At 37.5% G+C, this 22,800-nt stretch overlaps 1 non-coding gene across 1 annotated transcript; it reads right to left on the bottom strand.

The window, feature by feature from the left end:
* Positions 1-22,355: 22,355 nt before the first annotated feature.
* Positions 22,356-22,462, bottom strand: LOC141618624 (small nucleolar RNA R71). The gene has a single exon (XR_012531447.1). It is a non-coding gene; the product is annotated as a small nucleolar RNA R71 (small nucleolar RNA).
* Positions 22,463-22,800: the final 338 nt, after the last annotated feature.

The raw sequence follows: 22,800 nt of genomic DNA, 5'->3' as shown, positions 1-22,800 counted from the left end.
TTAACTTGGTTTTTGGATATGTTGTCATACATATTATTTTGAGATAACCTGTAAATTTTCATAATTTTTGCACTTGTTATGCTCGAAAAATGAATTTTTCATTATTAAATATGGATTTAAGAGAAAAATAGGTTAATAAGAGTTAAATTTCGAATCTGGTCATAGAAAATTTATATGTTGTCACATGCAATTTTACAAGATGTGTGTAAAATAATTGGCTATAAAGAAGTCTTTAGCATGATTTATGAATTTTTGAAGAAAAATGGCATAAATAGTGACATTATTAATGAAAATTAATAAAATATAATCTATGACTTAGGAAAAACGTCTAATGTTGCATTTTATTATATTTTTCAGATCTAAAATTGAAAAGTTAATGAAAATAATTTTTCCATGTTTTTATGATTATTTTATTAAATATCGATAAACCGCAACATTGTTTTTCCGGAAATAAAATTTCGAAATTTTTAACCTAAGATTTTGAACATTATGAGTGTCATGGAATTTTTCCAGAATGTTCATGAATTTGAATTTCAAATTTTGAATTTATTTGAAATTTTGTGATTTATTTGAAGTTTAATAGCTTATTTTTGTAATTTTGGTCCATTTATGAACAATTTTGTAAGTAAAGGTTAATTATGGTCAAATTATTAGTGAAGACTATATTTTGAGTCCTAAGAGGTTAGGGTAATTAACTTATGCATAAATATGAGTTTATGTATTTTTTGTGATTATAAAGTGTTGAAATCACGCAAATCCGTAAAAACCGAGTAATATACGATATTGGCTAATTAAAGGCGATTTAGCATAAAATTGAGCATGTTCATACATATTATAATGCTGCATTTTTCCTTTATGATTGTCATAATTTTAATTTATGTAATTTTGAATTATGTAATTTTACTTAGTATGGCCTTAGATTTTAATTGGTATTTCCCGAAATGTATGGGAATATCGATTCGGTTGTAATTTATATTGTGATCTCGTATCACCGTTTTGTAATTTAATAGATTTATTTTATTTTAGTTACAAATGTATAATAGGAAATTATGTAATTTATTATGTAATTTTATTCATTCCGGAGTTCCAAAAGACGGATTACTTCAAGAATGGCGTTACATAAAGACGGTGTTACCTCGAGATGCGTGCCACAACCGAAGTTCAAGGGACCAATGGAGTTGGTTTCCGAATATGTAATAGATTAATAGTTTTTCTATTTTAGGAAAGGCCATACTAGGATTTATTTATCTTTATGCTTGCATTTTATTTTATGTCACATGCATTGCTAAATCGCCATAACTAAACATGCATTGTCATTTTATCGAGTTTTTCGACCGTGTCAATTAGAATTATCGTAGTTCACCGCTTTAGTTCACTTAAAACGTGATAGATAATAAATTGACATGACCTCTCGCTAAAACAATCAATTGAGACATAGCCTTACCAAATAGTAGAAACCATGAAAACCTATTTCGCGAGGGAGTGCACTCGGCCCTACCGGGGTACAAACCTTGTTACGTAGGGGAAGTGGGTGATGAATGTTAATCCACCGGATTCATGTTAATAAGGGATGTATCGGCCCTACCGTGCCCGAGTTGATGTGGATTTGGATCATGGACACATTTATTCGAAATTTGGATTGAACTCAACAAAAGTTTTTCGATAAGGGATGAATCGGCCCTACCGTGCCCTTGTCGGATGTGTTTTGGGCTATAGATAAATATTAGAGTAATTTTATCGACCAAGAGTTCTAAAAGTAGAATCGATTAAAGAGTTAATCCACCGAGTTATATTGATAAGGGATGAATCGGCCCTACCGTGCCCAAGTTAATATGAATTTGGATCTTGGAATCATTTATCATAGTTGGGTAGAGGTCACTATGTAAATGCTTTACTTGTTATTTACAAGTATTAATATAACGATAAATGTTTTGTTTTCACTATTCCGTTATCATATTGTTCTATTTCTTTACCACAATTCATATATGATATCATTTCGTTTTTGATTCAAGTCTCCATTAAAATATCGTAACTAAAGACAAATATGAGTTTGCTTCTAAAACCTCAAATGAACCATTGCTAAGGATCTCTTGTAAAGAGTATAGATTAAAGTTATTCATTATCAAACAGGTTTTTGGTTCTTGACTAACATATCTACTTGCAATGGATTGTTTTTCCATGTACTTAAATGCATTAAGTACATCGAAGCGATAAAATTGTTTTGGTAATTAGTTTTGTCAAGAATTCATAATTGACCAAAATAACGCAACCACTTCAATGAAAGTTTTTAAGACTAAAACGAACAAATGAAGAGTAATCTTCATGAATTCAATTTTGCTTCTCAAAGCAAAGACTCATTGAAATGAGTGGGAGCATTCTCTTAAACTGTTAAGATGAGAACGAGGTTCAAGAAGTAAAGATAATAATGGAATTGATACAAGGTAATGTTAAAGGTAAAGTTGTTGAGAATGACGATACTAAACCTATCAATCCCGACCGATATAGTTTCCATTGTCTTAAATGTTGGACACGAGAAAGGAAACTACCCCAAATTATTGAAGAATCAACAAGTTAGATGTGGGACATCTAATGGGACCTTCTTCTTTAAATGTTTATTTGATTAAACATAAAATTTTGCTAATACTACTTCACAATATTAGAAACCAATGGAGGTTTTCATCATTGTGTTGGATACATAGGATGAATAGAATATGACGACTAGCAACAATGAAGTTGAGAGATAGAGTCATTGTGTACTAAATCTAGTTTTGGGTTTGGAGTTATGCTTAATTGTGACTATTAAGTACATAAACTCTAAATTAGAATACAAACTTGTTACGATACAAAAGAGGTTTCACTTTTGTGACCCTTTACACCACGATTTGATATATGGCTAGCCCATTATCAAGGTGATAATATTCTAAACCAAACTAGAACGATATATCATGAAGATGATACAAGACTCAAATTGGTAACCCAAGATTAAACCTTAAAATTTTGGAATGATGAACGCAAAGAGTTATCGAGTACTCTTGACACCATTAGATTGTTAATGGTATATGCGTATCTTGTATTCAAAACAAGATGTCTCGTGCCTTTTTGGTTGAAAAGGAAATCGAAGTTGTATATCATCGATCCAAAATAGGTTGATCATTTTCTTTTACCAACAATTTAAGTTGACGCAAATATGTTCACTTAATAAGGTAAAAGGAGAAATCTTTGAAGAATTTCAAAGAGTTCAAGGAATCACGATTTAGTCGTGATGGGATTATCAAAGTGAAGACTTTGATATAAGCCAAAGGAAATGTGATATAGTATCACAAGTTAATCTCTCTTAGCACGCATTATGAAATAATGTGTGATTAGATAAGAAATCAAACGCTATTCGATATGGTTTGGATTTCAATCAAGTTACTTTGAGTTACTTGATCCTTTTGGGGATTTTATCATTTTTGTCTAAATTAATTTTTCCACTAAATCGAATCATATGAGATATGAAATGGTAAGGGTACCATAGTTGTAAGTTTTCACAAGAAACAAATGCTCATTTTTCCCTTTCATTTTTCACGAGTACAACGGGTTTGCGGCTCATGAAGCTGTCTTTCTAAAATACAAGTTTATTTTAGAAGACAGAGTGGGAGAAATTATTCAAAGAGCCACAAAGATGTTATGTCGCAAGAAACTGGTCTTCCTTGGCTACGTGAGATGTTTTGTGTAAAACGTTGTCGCAAGAAACTCGTCTTTCTTGGCTACATGAGACGTTTTGTGTAAGACATTGTTTCTTCAAAACCTAGGAGGATAAAATTCGTCACTTGTTAAAAATGATGAATTCATGTTACTTTTAAGAAAGTAAAGAGCTTATAACTTACAAAGAAATTGTTTGATTCAAGATTGATTACTTCTGGAAAGTAATGAACATATGACTTACATAAAAGTGTTTAAGTCACAACTCAATACAAGGCTTAGAGCCATGAAAATCCGAAATAAAAGGCTTGATTAGTGACAAAGGGTTTTGCACTAATAAAGAGAGATTTCAAGGTTTGATTGGTTGCAAAGGGTTTTGCACCAATTGAAATGCTTAAGTCTATTTGGATCTTCTTAGGGATTGTGTTTCATTATTATGAAATACATAGCGAGTGAATCTAGAACCCACTTCTTCAATTAGAAGGAATGTATTCAATACATGTCTTGAGTTTTGAAGATTCTTGCAATCCTAAGATAATGTGAAACTTAAGAGAGGGTCTTAAGTAGGACATCAATGAGTTGGAATCAACATTTTTTGGATCATGTGATAAAACACTTCAAGATAAGTCGAGAAGTTCTGTTTATACATGGAGTTTAGTGGGAGTTACGGAAATTTTAATTAGTCCGATATGTGGATGACATATTGATCATTGCGAATGATTTAAGACTTTTGGAGTATTATGATACATCTTTAATATCCAGATTTATGAAGATAAATCCACATGATATTAGCGTCAATAAGAAATCTTACGTTGATAAGATTTATGACTAGTTCAATTAAATTGAACGTACTTAATTGATTCCATTTGCTTCCGCTGCCGGATCAATTAAATGAGTAATGATGTATAACACTTCATATACTTTGAGTATGATGAATTGTTTTCAAAATCGAATTTAAGTAATCTTTACCTAGTATGTAAAGATTACCCTTAAGTGCATGCAGAAGCATTAAGGAAGTAAAGCAAAGTGTTTATGATGCAATTTTGTGTAAGGGTGTTACACAAGTGACAATTGACAATTGAGGTTGCGCATGGTTTCTGACAAAACCATAATCAAAACACATAAGGATGGTTAAGATACCATTGTAGCTATGTTAATTAAGAAGTAGATTTTCTAGAATCGTTCTAGGCAATAAAGAACAATGAGAGATATTTATAACGGAAATTGAGTACACTTGCAATCATGAGATGTGCAAGAGGATGAATCCCGCACACTGTGAAACCAGTGGGAGCTATTCTTAGGCTAAGAAGGGCCTATGTCTTGATTGGATCTCGACACGTACTCAGAAAGTTTTGTGATGCAAATGTATACATTACAAAGGAAACCGAATATGTAGTAAGGTTGAGTAAGGTACAAGAAGTTGATAAAACCTACTAACCAAAGCCTTCTCATAGGCTAAACATGATGAGTCATGTCATTTCAATTGAATTGAAATGAACAACTACATACAAGATCAAATTAGATTATAGAACATGAAATAGTAATCAAGCATTGACTATTCATATGTGATAATCGCATTTATCGTTCGAGTTTTACTTTAAAACTCTTCTATTATGCTCTGATACCAATTGAAGGAAATGTAGATTCATATACATATTTAACATACTCATATATGTCTAAAATTTGTCATAAAATTAAAACGGATCTTATGCATGCAAACAATAATATAAATAGAGGAGAAATCATGTCCTTACAAAATGGATTTCGGCTATTAGAGCACAAGAGAGATCACCTATCTCTTCTTGTTCTTGAGCTATTCCAATGGAAGAACAAAGATCTAAGTGCAAGATCTCTCCCTATGCTTTATACCCAAGGCTTCTCTTAATTTGATTAATATTATAAGTACTAGTATAATATTAATCTTAGTAGAAAATTGAACCAAAAATTATAAAACACTTATATTATTTCGGTTTTATGGGAGGAAGAAGAAGAGAGAATTTTGTCTCTCTAAAACTCTAAAAATTTGATTAAGGAATGAATGAATTATCACACTAAAACAAGGTAGTGTATATTAGAAAAATAAGACAAAAACTTTGCCTTTTTTTTTTTCTATGGGAAAACCGGTGGGTGGGGTGCTTTTAGGGGAGCCAATGCATGCCTATTTTGGTCTTCACAAGGAGAATAGGTTTGCATGGCTACCTAGCTTTATCATCATTATGTTTTCTATACAAAATATAAACACAATATTTTAGCTAGTGCACCTCCAATATTTCGGCACTTATTGATAATATGGTGTCCATATTATTTTCGTCAATTATCTATATGTTACATGTCACATGTCACATATATTTGTTTATGTATTTTTATCATATTAAAAATCAACGTATTAATAAAAATACGTCATATACAAAATCGACTTAGTAATTTCATAATTACTTGTGCCAAAATATTTTTCCATTTATAAATCACAACAGATTGTATTTATAACAATTCATTCGAATTTAATTGTTACATTAAACAATTTATTTCATCCGAGTAACTATACAATTTAATTACTCAGACCGTATCTCATTTAATCACATTTCAATTTGATACGTAAATTTTACTTCCAAAATCGTCCGTCAATTTTCAAGTAATTTAATTAACTCGTAACGTTATACGATTAATTAAATAATCAATTAAGAGTATTGCCCTTTAGGTATGACCTAGGGGGTCAACTGATCACCACCGTCACACGACAGTAATGTCAAACTCTAGTCAGCCAATCATTACCGATATATGTTGACCAGTTGACAGTAACAATATTACTTCCCAATTGTATTCTTAAAATGAGATTTAATAATGATATTTAAATCACGTGATCGCACTATTGTTGAGGACACATTTCCCAACACTTACTCGATCGAGTACCCATCAGGTCAGCTACTGTTTTGCGTAAAAAGATACTTACTTGACAGAGTAAGTCCCAATCGATAAAGTACCCCACGGGCATAGAAAACTGTAGTATTACAGTCTTCCCTCCTTGATGTTCTTTACCTCTAACACATGTGAAGGGTCACTCACATACTTCTGTAACTGAGACACATGAAACACATTATGCACCCTATCCAAGGCTACTGGCAACGCTAACCGGTAAGCAACCTCACCCACGCAATCCAAAATCTCATATGGTCCGATAAACTTCTGGCTCAGCTTTCCTTTCTTACCAAATCTCATGACCCCACGCATAGGAGACACTTTCAAAAGAACCTTGTCCCCAACCTGAAACTCTATGTCACGACGATGTAAATCTGCATAACTCTTTTGTCGATCCTAGGCCGCTTTCATCTTTTGTCTGATCAGGTTAACTTGTTATACCATCTCCTGTACCATTTGTGGTCCTAAAACCACTGCCTCAGCTCTATCATCCCAGCAAATCGGACTCCTACATCTCCTCCCATATAAAGCCTCAAATGGTGTCATACCAATACTCGTGTGATAGTTGTTGTTATAAGAAAACTCAATTAGATCCAATCTCTCCTCCCAGCTACCACCAAAGGCCATAACACAAGCTCGCAACATGTCCTCCAAAGTCTTGATGGTCCTCTCTGTCTGTCCATCTATTGCAGGATGAAATACAGTACTCATCTTCAAGGTAGTTCCCATCAACTCCTGCAACTCTTTCCAAAATCGTGATATGAACCTTGCATCTCTATCTGACACTATATCCTTAGGCACCCCATGCAAACGAATCACTTGCTTCCTATAAGCCAAAGCCAACTGTATCTTGGTCCAATTATCTTTCATCGGCATAAAGTGAGCTGACTTGGTCAACCGATCAACTATAACCCATATCATGTTATTACCATGTTGAATCCTCGGCAAATCCACTATAAAATCCATAGAGATGGATTCCCATTTCCACTCAGGTACCTCAAGAGACTGAATCTTACCTAGTGGTCATCGTTGCTCTCCCTTAACCCTTTGATATATCAAACATCGACCTACAAACTCAGTTGTTTCCTTCTTCATCCTAGGCCACTAGAAAGTTTTTTTCAAATCTTTATATAACTTGTCACCGCCGGGATGTACCGAATATGGTGTGCAATGAGCCTCTGTCATGATCATCTTTCTCAATTCCTCATCATTGGGTACACACCACCTACCATCGAATCTCACACTGTCGTCTGTATGAATAGAGAACCGAGACACTGTCCCTTTCTGTATTCCAGCTCTCCACTCCTCGATATTAGGATCCAAAGCATGTTTCCTGCGAATACCACCATAAAGATCTGGCTCCACTGTCATGTCCCCTCTAGCATTCCCTTTCTGTATCATATGTATCCCCATCTTTCCCACCTCATCTCTCAACCTCATCAAAGACATAGATGTGCATAGAGAATGCACATTCTTCCTACTCAAGGTATCTGCAACCACATTAGTCTTCCCTTCATGGTATATAATATCCATGTCATAATCCCCAATCAGCTCCATTCATCTCCTCTGTCTCATGTCCAGCTCCTTTTGAGTGAAGATGTACTTGAGACTCTTGTGATATTAAAACACCTTAAAGGTCACCCCATAAAGATAGTGCCTCCAAATATTGAGAGCAAACACAACTGCACCCAACTCCAGATCATGTGTCGGATAGTTCTCCTCATAAGGCTTCAATTGCCTAGAAGCATAGGCAATTACTTTCCCGTTCTGCATCAACACACACCCCAAACCATTCTTTAAAGCATCTGTATACACTTCAAAGTTCTCACACCCTTCAGGTAATGCTAAGATTGGAGCTGTGGTCAAATTCTCCTTTAATGTTTGGAACGCCGTCTCATAACTTTTATCCCAACGAAACCTGTTCTCTTTCCTCATCAATGCTGTCATAGGTCTGGCTATCTTAGAAAAGTCTTTCACAAACCGACAATAGTACCCTGCCAAACCCAAGAAACTCCTGATCTCTGCTACATTCTTCGGTGGTTCCCACTGAGTAACTACCTCTATCTTTGCCGGATCCACAGCTACACCCTTCTTTGAAATCACATGCCCCAGAAAAGCAACCTCCTCTAACCAGAACTCACACTTAGACGACTTTGCATACAGCTTATTGTCTCGCAAAGTCTGCAACACCAACCTCAAATGCTTCTCATGCTCCTCCTTAGTCTTAGAGTAGACTAAGATATCATCGATAAACACCACCACAGACCGATCCAAAAACTGACTGAAGACCCGGTTCATCAAATCCATAAACACTACAGGTGCGTTAGATAACCCAAACGGCATCACAACATACTCATAGTGACCATACCTCGATGTAAAAGCTGTCTTCGGTATGTCCTCATCCCGAATTTTTACCTGATGGTAACCCGACCTCAAATCAATCTTGGAAAAGACCGTTGCTCCATTCAACTGATCAAACAAATCATCTATCCTCAGCAAAGGATACTTGTTCTTCACCGTAACCCTGTTCAACTATCTGTAGTCGATGCATAACCTCAAACTTCCATCTTTCTTTTTTCACAAACAGAACTGGAGTTCCCCATGGTGATACACTAGGTCTAATGTACCCCTTCTCAATCAAATCATCTAGCTGTTTCTTCAGCTCCTCTAACTCCTTAGGACCCATGCGGTATGAGGCCTTAGAGATTGGTCCCATTCCCGGTTTCAACTCAACACTGAAATCTATCTCCCTCTTTGGTGGTAAACTTGGTATCTCCTCCGGAAAGACATATGGAAACTCTCCCACCACTGGTATCTGATCAACTGTCAAACTCACCATACTAACGGTCTCTCACATGGCATAAGATCAACGGACACCCCTTCCTCAGATAAGACTTCAAGATCACTGCTGCAATAAACTTGACTTTGGGTTTGACAACAAACCCACGATAAGACACACTAACTCCCTTAGGACCTCTCAAAGAGACTCTCTTTTGGTGACAGTCTATCTTAGCCTTGTACTTACCCAACCAGTCCATACCAACTATCATCTCAAAACCATCTAAAGGAAACTCTAACAAGTCCACTGGTAGGTCAACCTGCCCAACTATCATAGACACACCCCTATACAGCCTCCCACAAGATACAGACTCACCCGACGGTATGAAAACCTCCTCTTTTACAGACTCAAACTCTCTCAAACCCAAAAGCTTAGCATGATTCGATGATACAAAAGACTGTGACGCCCCCGAATCAAACAAAACAAAGGTAAAGACTCCATTAACAAGAAAAGTAACCGTGATAACGTGAGCATCATCCTCAGCTGCTTTCTTCTCCATCATGAACAGCTTACCACTGGTCTTCTGTCCACCTCCCTTGACAGTACTAGCTGAAGTAGACGGCTTAGCAGCAGACCCCTGGTTGTTGTTCGTCGCTGGTCTCTGATATGAGTTATCGGCATTGCGGTTAACCCCATCATTGTTGTTACTCTTACCACCCTGATTATTCCATGACCCAGCCGGCCTGTTACTAGCATAGCTCTGAGATGGACCCTGAGAGAAACTCCCCTATGACTGCCTCTGAAAACCTCTGCCAACAGCACTGGTACACTCATGTCTCTTGTGGCCCACACCGCCACAGTTAAAGCAAGATAAACCCCAGCTGCTACTACCACCACCATGACCACGCCCAAAAGAAGCTCCTCCACCGAACCCCGGCCCCGAAGAGTAAGCTCTCACCTGGTTATGGCCGCCCCTCTTGTAACTAGACTGACCACCAGCCTCACTCTCGGCCTTCCACTTCTCAAAAGCTCTCTCCCGGTTCTCCTTAGCCATCTCAACTAACCTTTCAGCTCTCCCGGCACGCTCATATACCTCCTTAACATCAGTAAGGACTCCTACCAGCAACTTCTCCATAATCTTAGGTGTCAAACCTTTCTCAAACTCAACGCCAAGTTCTCCTGGTTCAGTCCCATATCCTCTACATACCTAGACTTCTCGTTGAACTTATGATAATACTCAGCAACTGTCATATCAGAAGTCATCTTGAAGTCATCAAACTCCTCTGTCAACTTACTACGCACATGCTCTGGCACAAACTCTCGCCTCATAGCCTTCTTAAACTTAACCCGGGGTATAACTGATAGCCCCTGTCTCACATATAGGTCTAGAGCACTCTCCCTAACCTTGTCCCACCACTCTCTAGCCGCTTCCCTCAAGTAGAACGCAGCTTATTCCACTCTAAAATCCTCCTGGCAATGAACCACATTGAGTATGTTTTCCATCTCCTTATGCCAATTATCCAGCAGAATTGGCGCACCAGTGCCCATGTACTCCTTGGGTTAAACCTCGCTATGTTTATACTCATCTTGGCGAAATCCACACCCGCCTCTTTGTCTTTTCCAAACTTCTTTAGAGCCTCAGTGAGAGCATCTTGGTGCTCCAACATCTTAACTATCTCATCTATGCTCATGTTCTCAGCTCTGGCATACAACACGTTTCTCTTTGGCGGAATCTTGAAACTATATAAGAAAAGGTAAATATAAACACACATCCCATACTCAAACACGAAAAGGACCTGTGCAGAACCTACTCGATCGAGTACCACAACCCACTCGATCGAGTTGAGGCCACTCGATCGAGTTACCCACCTACTCGATCGAGTGCCTCGACTCCAGAACCTGACCAGAAAGCATCCAAAAATGTACTCGATCGAGCCTCAAACTTACTCGATCGAGCTGACCCCACTCGATCGAGTGCCCAAACCTGCTCGATCGAGTGCCCAAAAACAGACTACTACCCAAAAATGAATAACAACCCACTCGACCGAGCTACACCCACTCAATCGAGTGCCCCTCACTCGATCGAGTCATGCTGACTCGTATACTACCCGCATGCTCAACTCAACACTTCCAACCATCTCTACTTATTTGCAAAACGATAAATATACATACGGTATATATATATATATATATATATATATATATATATATATATATATATATATATATATATATATAAATGGGATCCTATAAGTCCTCCTTATTTGGGTGAGTCCTTGAGTCCTCATATAAGCCTTTGGATTAACATAATGGATGGCTAGGATTAGAGCAAAATAAAGGACTGTTATATAAATACTACAAAACCCTAATCTCTCACAACCCTCTCATTTCACTTCCTCACAACACAAAAATCTCTTACTTCTCTCTCTTTCTCTCACATCTCTCTAAACTCCGGTCACCTCGCCACCACCAGTCCCACGCTGCCACACCTTGCCCCCATCACTCCGATGCTGTCATGCCGCCACCACCACTCCAACGCCGCCGCACCAGACAACAACCCTACGGAGGACTCCTCCACGCTGCCGCCTCCCTCCTTTTTCCATTTTTTTTTTCAGATCTGAGAAGCCATAACCACCGCTCTTTCTCCCTCACGCCGACGCCGCCACACCGCCTCCACCATTCCATTGTCGCCATCACTCCACGCTCCTCTTCCCCTTTCTTTCTTTCTTTCTTTCTTTCTTTCTTTCTTTCTTTGTCCTCTTGTCTTCCATTGCAGATTTTTTTTTATCTGTGTCAAGTATGGCGGTTGTTGTTGCAGGCGTGGGTTGGTGGTGGTGGTTTGAGGAGTCGTCCTCCACTGCATATCTGTTTTTTTTTTCAAATTGTATTAAAATTGGCGGTTTGTTGTTGGTGTTGTTGGAGGCGTGGGTTGGTGGTGGTCGTTGAAGGAGGTGGGGAAGGTTAACGACTTTTTTTTTTAGTTTGTTATTGGTGGCTGGAAGCCAGATCTGCGCCGATAGTGGTTGTTGTGCAGATCTAGATTTTTTTTTTAATTGAAATTATTGTTGGCGGTGAGAAGCGTCAATGGTGGTGATGGTCAAAAGTTGTGGTGAGGTGCGTGTTGTGGTGGTGATGGTTGTTCACCCTTATCGAAAAAGTTACACACTCGCATCGGACTAAAGTTACACTCGCATCGGACTAAAGTTACACTCGCATCGGACTAAAGTTACACTCTTATCGGACTAAAGTTACACTCTTATTATACTAAAGTTACACCCATATCAGAGTAAAGTTACACTCGTAAATGACTAGAGTTACAGAAACTTAGAATTAAAATTATATAATTCAACCTATAATAAAAATCACACAAATTTAAATTTTAACGTAAAAAATGACTCTTAAAATAGTAAAGTTACACTCCTAAAATACTAAAGTTATACTTGTAAAACAGTGAAGTTACACTCATAAAGTGTTGAAATTACATAAATCGTTAAAATTACATAATTTTAAATTTAAATATTCAAAATAATAAAAAAAAATAGCCATGAATTCAAATTTTTGTATAAAAAATAGCCATAAATTCAATTTTTATATAAAAAATAGCATTAAATGATTAAAGTTACACTCGTATAGTATTAAAGTTACACTCTTAGACTAAAGTTACACTCATAAAGTACTGAAGTTACATCCAAAAAATGAGTGGCTGAGATTAGGACTTAGAGACTCAACCAAAATTGTGGACTTATAAGAACTCCTCTCTCTCTCTCTCTCTCTCTCTCTCTCTCTCTCTCTCTCTCTATATATATATATATATATATATATATATATATATATATATATATATATATATATATATATATATATATATATATATATATATATAGGGTCGGGTCGTGTGTGAACTAAAGTACGGTGCGAATCGTACGAACTACCCAAAATCAATAAAACACGCGCTTTACATTTCAATTGTAAACTATTCCCTCACTCTGCGCTCCTAGACATTCAATTATTCATATCCTCTTTCTCTCTTACACCGACACAGGCTACTATTCCACGATCTCTAATCGCCGACGCCGAACCACCAATAACAGTCGAAAAACATAGAAAACCCCACTGCGACCACCTAATCTACTAGCGATGCCGACCTTCAACATAGCCGAACCCGTCTTATTTTGTTTGTCTCCTTCATGCTTCACATCATTGGTTCATCTCGCCGGAAGAACAAGACCTGCAAGCCGGAGAAATTAAATTTGTGACGGGAAATCGTCGGCAATAATATGATCAAATGGAGCCTGTGATGGCTTTGCGGATGACCGGTAAGGTTACTAATTTAAGAATTTCGGCGATGGCTAATGGTGTTGAATGAAACACTAACCATCGCTACTCACAATTGTTTGATTTACACAAGCTACGGGTATGTATCTAGTAACTCAAAATCGACTTGGTGTGTTTTCTTCTACTCCGTATAATTTAAACAAACATCCATTGAGCGTGGTGAGGATTTGGGAATGCTAGGTTTTAAAATAGTCGGATTAATTGATTTATTTTTATGTTATTCGCAAACTAATACCTCTGTGCGCGAGCTTTTGAGACACTAGAGTACTGTTGTTGCTCTTTGGTGCAAATAAAATTGGAACCTAGATAAGCCATTAAGATGGATTAATTCTGTTGTGTGTTTCTTGCAAATGAGGTCTGTTAGTATATGTTTATGAGGGTGGAGAAGGGAATTTGCTTTAGAGATGTGCAATTTTAGTTATCTTCTGGGTTGAACAAAATGCTCACTTTTATTCGGAATGCAGTCACTCCTTGGTTTATGCTTCAGTAGACTTGTATTTTTAGCTTTGTGCCAAAGCAGTGAGTTTCTTTTAAGTGGGTATATTTCACATTCCCCTCAAGGGTTGGAATCATATGTTGCTTCTTGATTGATAAATACGTGTGTCGAAACTTAGATTATTGGAGGGTGGCTTATTTTTGTTGTACACAAAATTGTTATATCAGGCCATCATTCGGCTTGCTTAATGTGTGTTAAACTCGTGCATTATGCGGTGATTTTTAAGGTAGCTTCTGGTGTTCTGTCTGCTGTCTTCTGATAGTTGAAGTCATAAAGTTCAAGTTAGTGTATGAGCCTTATGAATTCTCTGCGATTGCTTGATCGTAGCTCAACCAGTTAGTTAGCCACCCATACAATCACCAGGCAAATTCAAATGGCCGCACCTGCAATACTCTTAAGCTCCTGGGTTGAGTCGGATCCAACACCCGCCTCCTCTTCAGACAAGCCTGGTGGCTATCCCCGACCCTAGATTTTGGACTTAATTCAGGGTCATGTTTATTGACCTGTTTATTACTTTATTTAGTGTTCTTTTCCTGCCTATTAGTGATGTCCCAAGGTCTTTTAGCACTTATCCTCGGTTTGTGACTTTTAAGAGGGAGGAAGTAAGCCAATATTGAATCTCAGTCGTTATTTGCTAAGACTTTCTATTACTCGAGTAACGTTTATGTTTGACTTTAACCGACTGAAACTATGATGCTCCTCGATTATCAATCAATCAAACATTTGCAAACCCGATTTCAGATTATTATCATTATATTCGATTCACTAATGCGCCGAAAAATCTAGGTTTTTTCGATTCTAGGGTTTGATTCTTCGCTGCACCAGCTCAGGTTTTTTCCGTGATTCAATTTCCATTGGTTTTCATTGTAATATAGTTGTTTATTTAGTTAGAGTGATTTTGTTTGAAATTGTGAATTGGAATTTGAGGTGTGTTTTTGGATGGATTGATTGTAGTATGTTAAGAAGGAGGAAGTGAAAGATGTGTATAAGACTCGGATTAATGAGGAGATTGAGGCAGAAGTCGTTCGGCTGTTTACTGATGAAGGTAGCTAAAAACTTGATCTTTGGCTTCAATACTCTCCATCATGTTGCTCTTGTTCACAACTGCCTGGGGTTTGTTACTACTTTGTTATATAGCATCTGTTGGCTTATTATACTCAGTAATTATTTAGCGCTGCTTTCTCTCTTTTAATTTTGTTTGTTCCGACTTGCTTCTTAACCTTTTATCATCACATTCGTATTGAAATGACTAACGTTTATCTACAGATGTACTGTATTTTAAGCTTATTATTGAAACAAAGGCATTGTCAACCGGCGTATTTATAGAAAAGAGATGAAATAGAGTAAATCCCCATTTATGAGAGCTTAACAGTTGACAAGGAAGATGCTCATGGTACGAATTGTGAACATTTTAGCAACAGTTGGATGTTCTCTCAGGAAGTAATACTAAGAATTTTTCTATGGTTCCATTAGAGCATCATTGGATGTTCTCTCAGGAAGAAGCTCATGGCCCTGTAACTTCCTTTTTCTCCTTTTTTTTAAGACTGTTTATGAATTGGGTTTATTGAATTTTCAGCAAAGATTTAATCTTTTGTGTGTAATTGATGATGTGATTTGGTTGTTGTTTAAGTTAGGGTTTGTGAATTTTGGGTTTAATTGTGTTTGTGATTGAGTAAAATGTACAGCAAGATTGTATTTTGATGAATTGGGTTAGGTTTTAGGTTGTTTGATTGTGTTTATAGATTTAATTTGATGCTTAATTTGCGGAAAATGTGGATTTTTTCTTTGCTTACGCTTAATTTGGTTGTCATTGTCTTTGGGTTTACAATTGTGGAGTTTTTGGAATTTATCTGCTTGATTAATTCACGTTTGAAAATTTGGGTCATTATATACCCCTCATTTCAACTTTGCTTGACATATATTAAAGGCTATTAGCTCAAATGGGAGAGCGATGTACAAATTTTGTACAAAAGTATGGATTCGAGTCCCATATAGCCTAGTTAACTAAAGAATTGGTGACTAATACATGTCAAAACACAAGCAATGTAGTAGTATAAAGGATGAGCCAAGTCTTGTCGACGGTGCGCAACTAAGGATGCGAAGTCCATAATCAGCTTTAAGCAATGACGTGCATGAGTCAATATCATGCATTGTATGTAGTGTGCAAAGGTTCTTACGTTTATGTTATTACCTTGATAGATACACTCATTTACCTTGCTAGATACACTCTTTTACCTTGTTAGATACACATCTCCGCTTAGTCAGATATACTTCTTTAGATTGCTAGATACATGTTTTTACCTTGCTGGATACACTCTTTTACCTTGTTAGATACGCATCTCCGCCAAGTCAGGTACACTTCTCTAGATTGCTAGATACATGTCTTTACCTTGCTAGATACACTCTTTTACCTTGTTAGATACACATCTCCGCCAAGTCAGATACACTTCTTTAGATTGCTAGATACACAAGTTAGTACTTCCATATACACATGATATAACTACTAGATACACATGTATCCCGTAGTAATACCATGTGTATCTAACAACTTACAGAAGTGTATCTAGCTATTTAAAGGGATGTATCTAGTAACTTAAATGAGTGTATCTAGCAAGCTAAAGACATGTATCGTCACTGAATTTTCAGATGATATCACTCTGGTAACATACAATGGATGTCATGGATTTACAGCGGTAAAAAAATTGTTGACAAATTTTACGGAACGCAATTCAGTGACATTGTTGTTTGTGATCTTTCAAAATTCAATCTTGATTTGGATGACAGCATTCTGAATAGGGAAAGGGTTCTCCTATTTCACGAGAATTAACTAATGGAAACATAAAAATTTGTCTACAAAATTAATAGCACCAATATGATAAGTAAAATGTTGTAATAGCATGCATATATTGTTCATCAGAACTAAGACACAAATGTCTAACCATAGAAAAATAATTCCAAATGACGTAAATAATATTGTCATCTCGGCTATATGCTTACACTATAATCTGAGAATAAATCACATCTTAGCAAGATAAATTACATCATAGCAAGAGTATTTGTAGGTCTACATTAAGATCCAAGATCAAGAATGGACATGTATCGCAATATCTAAACTTGTCAGGAACACGTGTATCTATTACTACCAGATACACATGGTATAACTATCGGATACACAAATCGATTTGTGTATGCGGTAGTAATACCATATGTATGTGGGGGTGGTAATTTGTGTATCCAACTCTGACCATAAGCCCACCATCACCGCCAACAACTGCATCCCCGGTTAATCTCAGACGAATACTCCGGCAAGTACAGTCGCCTCTAGTGATGATCCTAACTTCACAGCGAGCATCAATAAACTGTTGACCCAATAGTTTATTTTTGTCGACCAAACACAAGCGGCACTCGACCCAAACACCGTCACCTCCGGCCACCAGATACGCCAATTTGACCCACTCTGTCAGCACTCGACCCAACCACCGCCACCACTGCCGCTACCACTGTCACCACTACCTCTATTAAAACACCACAAATTCACCACCTTCGCACATCGACCTCCTCAGACGGCACCAGAGATCCACGATAACCACAATAACCCGACGTTCGACCACAGACCCATCACTAACCTCACGCTTACCCAGATCTCCCGTCAGACGAAATAATCAGTGACTTGTTCCCCCGTCGTTGTCGCCGCGAACGTATAATGACGTGGAGTGGTAAAAAGTTGTAAATTTATATATAACAATGACGTGCGGTAATGAAACGCCGACGACAAAGACCAACCACAAATTATGAAAAACCAGATCTGGGCATACGATGAGGAAAGAAGATAATACACCGGTGTAAGGTGGGACTAGGGATGATTGACTGTGAATGCGACGACCAAAGCTCGTCGAGGGGATCGCCGGAGAATATAATCGACGAACAGAGCTCCGGTCACTGCGCAGGGGTGAAAAGAAAGAAGAAAAAGGGGAGGAAAGAAGATCGTGAGAGAAATGGGGCCATTACAAGACACTAATGTTTGTAGATGGGGGATGACATGGAGTGGGGTTAATTTTTTTGTTGGTTTGTGTGATTAGAGTGCAAAGACGTGAGTCTTTAATTTTCTTAGTTTCACAGTATATTGCTTTAGTTCGTAAGTTCGCACGAGATCCTATTTCTATATATATATATATATATATATATATATATATATATATATATATATATATATATATATATATATATATATATATATATATGACAAACGACAACTAACTTCACATGTTTCAAATAAGCCACATTATAAATCATCTATCATGCAATTCCGTTATTCAACCAACATACATACTTACATTAACATCATCTTTCACCACAACACCTCTTATCCTCCACATGCATTCATCCACCGATTCATACAACACATTTCTATATAGACATGCAACATACGAAACAAACACATAACGATCCCGACACACACCCCATAGTGACCGGTTCAAAGTTGTAGGGCGAGATCGCGACTTTAGGACGTCTCCCAAGTCTTTGAATTAGCTCCTAACAACTCCTAACCGGGTTCATTTTATTTTGACTCCCTAAGTTCATTGGGTTCATTAGTTACAGGTTCCAAAATCGTCGCTTTGATACCACTTTGTAACACCCCCATACTCCAAGTGCCTTACCAGGACCACTTAAGGCATGAGAATGTTACCATCTTGGTTACCCGAGGCAATGAATATCAAATAGACCATAAAGAAACATACTTTAATAAATATTTTAACGCGATACAAGATCAAATCTCAAAACTGATAAAGTTCTTAATCCCATTAAAGAAAAGATAGTAAACACCTCATGTGTTGACTCTCATTCCGAGTTCCTTAAAAAATACAACTCACCTTTATGGAAAAATCCAGAATTCTTCATCAGTCTACCCTTCAAGAAAAATGAAGATATAAAATCACAAAAGCCAGTCATATAGGAATTCATCCAGACCATTACACCGGCCCTTCAAGAAGTGGAACAACTCCAGATGGAGGCACTCATTGAGCCAACAAAATCACCTTGGGCTTGCGAAGCATTTTATGTCAACAAAAGGGCAGAACGAATTAGTGAAAATTTTAGGGTTAGTGATCAACTACCAAACATTAAATCATTTCCTTGCCGATGATAAATTCCCCTTACTAGAAAATCACCAAACTACCTCAAGCCCAAATCTTCTCAAAATTTGATCTTAAAGCCGGGTTTTGGCAGTTAGGCATTAAACCCGAAGAAAGACCAAAAACGGGTTTTTGCATACCAGATCACCATTACCAATCAAAAGTCATGCCATTTTGTTTAAAGACAACTCTGTCCTAATTCCAAAAGGCAATGATAAAAAATTTTGAGCCATTCTCGCAAATGCTTTAATCTACATTGATGATATCCTTCTATTTTCTCCCGACATTGACTCTCACACTGCATTATTAGAGAGGTTGCATAATATTGTCCTACAATATGGAATACTGCTCTCTGAAAAGAAAATGGTCGTTGGAGAAACACAAATAGATTTCTTGGGGATGCACATTTCTAAAGGGTAGTATCATCTTCAATCTCACATTGCCACCCAGCTAGAAACATTTCCAGATGAAAAACTCTCATACAAACAGGTGCAACAATTTCTCGGCATTGTCAATTACATAGCAGATTTTATTCATGGTCTAGCAAAGTGATGTGACCATAATTAGCGCATATTTAGCCCCCGAATTAGCCTTGTTCCCATGCTTTTTAGTGCATATTTGGGTCATTTCTTATCTTTAGTTCTTTGTTTTGCATATTCTTTGAGATTTTGATCCCTTGGTAGGAAAGGAGTAAGAATCTTGCATTTCCATGGCAAAACGAGACTAAATTGATCGAATTCAATGACCAAGCACCAAGGAGAGACAAGATTAGAAGGCCTTTGTACATATTATAGTAGAAGAGCAATGTTGAGAAAGGATCCTTGAGTCCCCAAGGAAATCCCCAAGGAATTTATGAAGAAAAGGGAAGAAAAGAAGAAGATGTCTTCTTGAGTGACAATCCGTGCGGATTGTCACCACCCGGCCGTCCCCACCGCACAATCCGTGCGGCTTTGCTCGAATCCGCTCGGATTCCACCTCCACAATCCGCCCGGATTCCCTCGAATCCGCTCGGACCCCATCACCAGAATCCGCCCGTCCCGACCTTATTCCGCCCGGATTCCAGCACAGCGTGATTTCCTCTTCTCCAAGCTACGAAGAAAGAAGCCCTTCCTTCGAAAAATACCGGCTCCTCCTCGCTCAATCTAAAAAGTGTAATTACTAGTTTAGCCCTTAGTTAATCCTAATGCATCCTCCCTAATTTCCACTATAAATACCCCATTAGTCTAATTAGAGGAGCATGTTCTTCTTATCAATAATTAGAGTAGTTAATATCAATCAAATCTCTCTTTAGTATTGTAATCAACAATTAATCAAGTTCTAATACAAGTTTTATTTCCTTAATCTCTCTTTTGTTCATCCTTTATTTTGGGTAATTGAAGATTATTTGGGTTATTGTTGGGAGATTGACAACCTCTCAATCAAGCATTCAAGTACTTCTTTTATCTTTGCTTTATTATTGGAATCATTAGTAGGTATAATCTCTTAATCCCTTTTTAATTATTGTTAATTACTTTCATTTATTCATCATGTTTCATATTGTTGGTATGATTGACAACCTTGCTAGCATGATCAACATGATAATGAGTGAGTAGTCTCTTAGCTAGGGTTAAATGGGTGATTAGGGGAAACCAACATGGGGAATGATTCATGCTTAAATTAATATGCTTTCATATTTTATTTGCTTGCTTGTTTTGATCTCAACTCATGCACATGTTATGTTTGATGAAATGCTAAGCCTATGAATCCTTGCATTTACCACCATCACCTATCTTTTCAATGAGACTTGTAAGACATAACCCAACTCGAGTCTCATTAGACCATGCATGTTGTTGAGTAGGGAAGATTAAGTCGACTTGTAGGTGTTGTACAATCTAATCGATTCAGCTCCGGGACCCAAACTTTCCTAGGATTGTAAGATATAACCCAACTCAATCCATCACAACAATAATTGCTTGCTTATAATTTGAGAACATGTTTGTATGATCATATCCCATGATTCCCCTATGATCCCATGACACCCTAGTGCTTTTAATCAATTGTTTACACCCCTTTAATTCATCTTGTTTGTTTATTTTCATTGCTATTTTAGTTTAGTGACCTTCTACATCAACCCAATTTGTGACACCCCTTAGACACCACTAGTTGCAATAGAAATCTCATTTCAATACCCATCCCTTGGGATCCGACCTTTACTTGCCTCTTTACTAATTGTAGAGTTGTTTGTGAAGTTATAAATTGTGTTTTGATTCGACCGTGACCCAACGACCACATCTTTAATTGTGAACACGAAACGGACCCGATCAAAAATGGCGCCGTTGCCGGGGACGGTGTTTGTTTGATTTAGATTTCTTTCCACTGTTATTAGTTGTGTCTTTCTTCGCCTTGGGAAAGTAAAACTCCTCAAGGTTTGTTCTAATTGTTTTCGAGTTGTTTGATATTTTGCATGTCTAGAAGGTTACAAGGTGATTTGTTACCTTTTGACCGTGAAATCGAAAGAACCTTGACGAACAATAGGAGATTTGTTAGGAGGAATTTAAGAGGTATTAGTGAAATTGTTCAACCCACTAGTGAGTTCGTCAATCCTTTCGCAATAGAAGAAGAGGAGAACCCACTACACAATACCCCACAAAATCCACCTACAATGCCTAAATTCTCGTCACACTCCGTACCCACCGAGGAGAATCTACCAAATGGTACTTCTACACCGCAACATCTAACCGGAAATTTTATTGCCAAGTCCGCCTTCATCCAATTAGTTGAGAGGAGCCAATTTGGGGGGATGCCTAGTGAAGATCCTCATTCTCATATGGAAACCTTTTGCGACTATTATGATGCAATCTCTCAAACGGGCGTGACTCAAGACCAAACTAGATGGGTCTTATTTCCTTTTTCTTTAATCGGCACCGCGAAGCAATGGTTGAAGGGCCTTGATAAGGCCACCCTCGGGATAGATTCTTGGAAGAAGTTGGCTCTAGCTTTCTACAAAAAATTCTACCCACCGGAAAAGACTAACATGCTAAGAGCTCAAATTACGGGTTTTAAGCAAAGGGATGAAGAATCTTTGTATGAAGCTTGAGAGAGGTTCAAGGGAATTTGTCGCTCATGTCCTCACCATGGACTTAGCGAATGGTTTTTGGTACAACAATTTTGGAATGGTTTATATGAAGATTCTAGGAACATTCTCAATATGGGATCAAATGGAATGTTCACCGAAGTTGATGACAATCAAACATGGAACAAGATTGAGGAAATGGCGGTCCATAACTCACAATATAGTAGACCTCGCAAGGCTACTAGAGGAGGAAAGCATAAAGTGGACTCCATCACTCAATTGGGTGCTCAACTTAGTGCTCACATTGACACAATCAATTTGAAGTTTGAACAAGCTATGGCTAGACTTGAAGAAAACTCAAAATCATCAAAGCATCATGTTAATGCCATGGCGGCATCCTCATCAA

Source organism: Silene latifolia, chromosome 1 (assembly GCF_048544455.1).
Source record: "Silene latifolia isolate original U9 population chromosome 1, ASM4854445v1, whole genome shotgun sequence".
NCBI classification, from domain to species: Eukaryota; Viridiplantae; Streptophyta; class Magnoliopsida; order Caryophyllales; family Caryophyllaceae; genus Silene; species Silene latifolia.
Note: the sequence above shows the minus strand (reverse complement) of the source record. Positions and strands in the feature narration are given on the sequence as shown.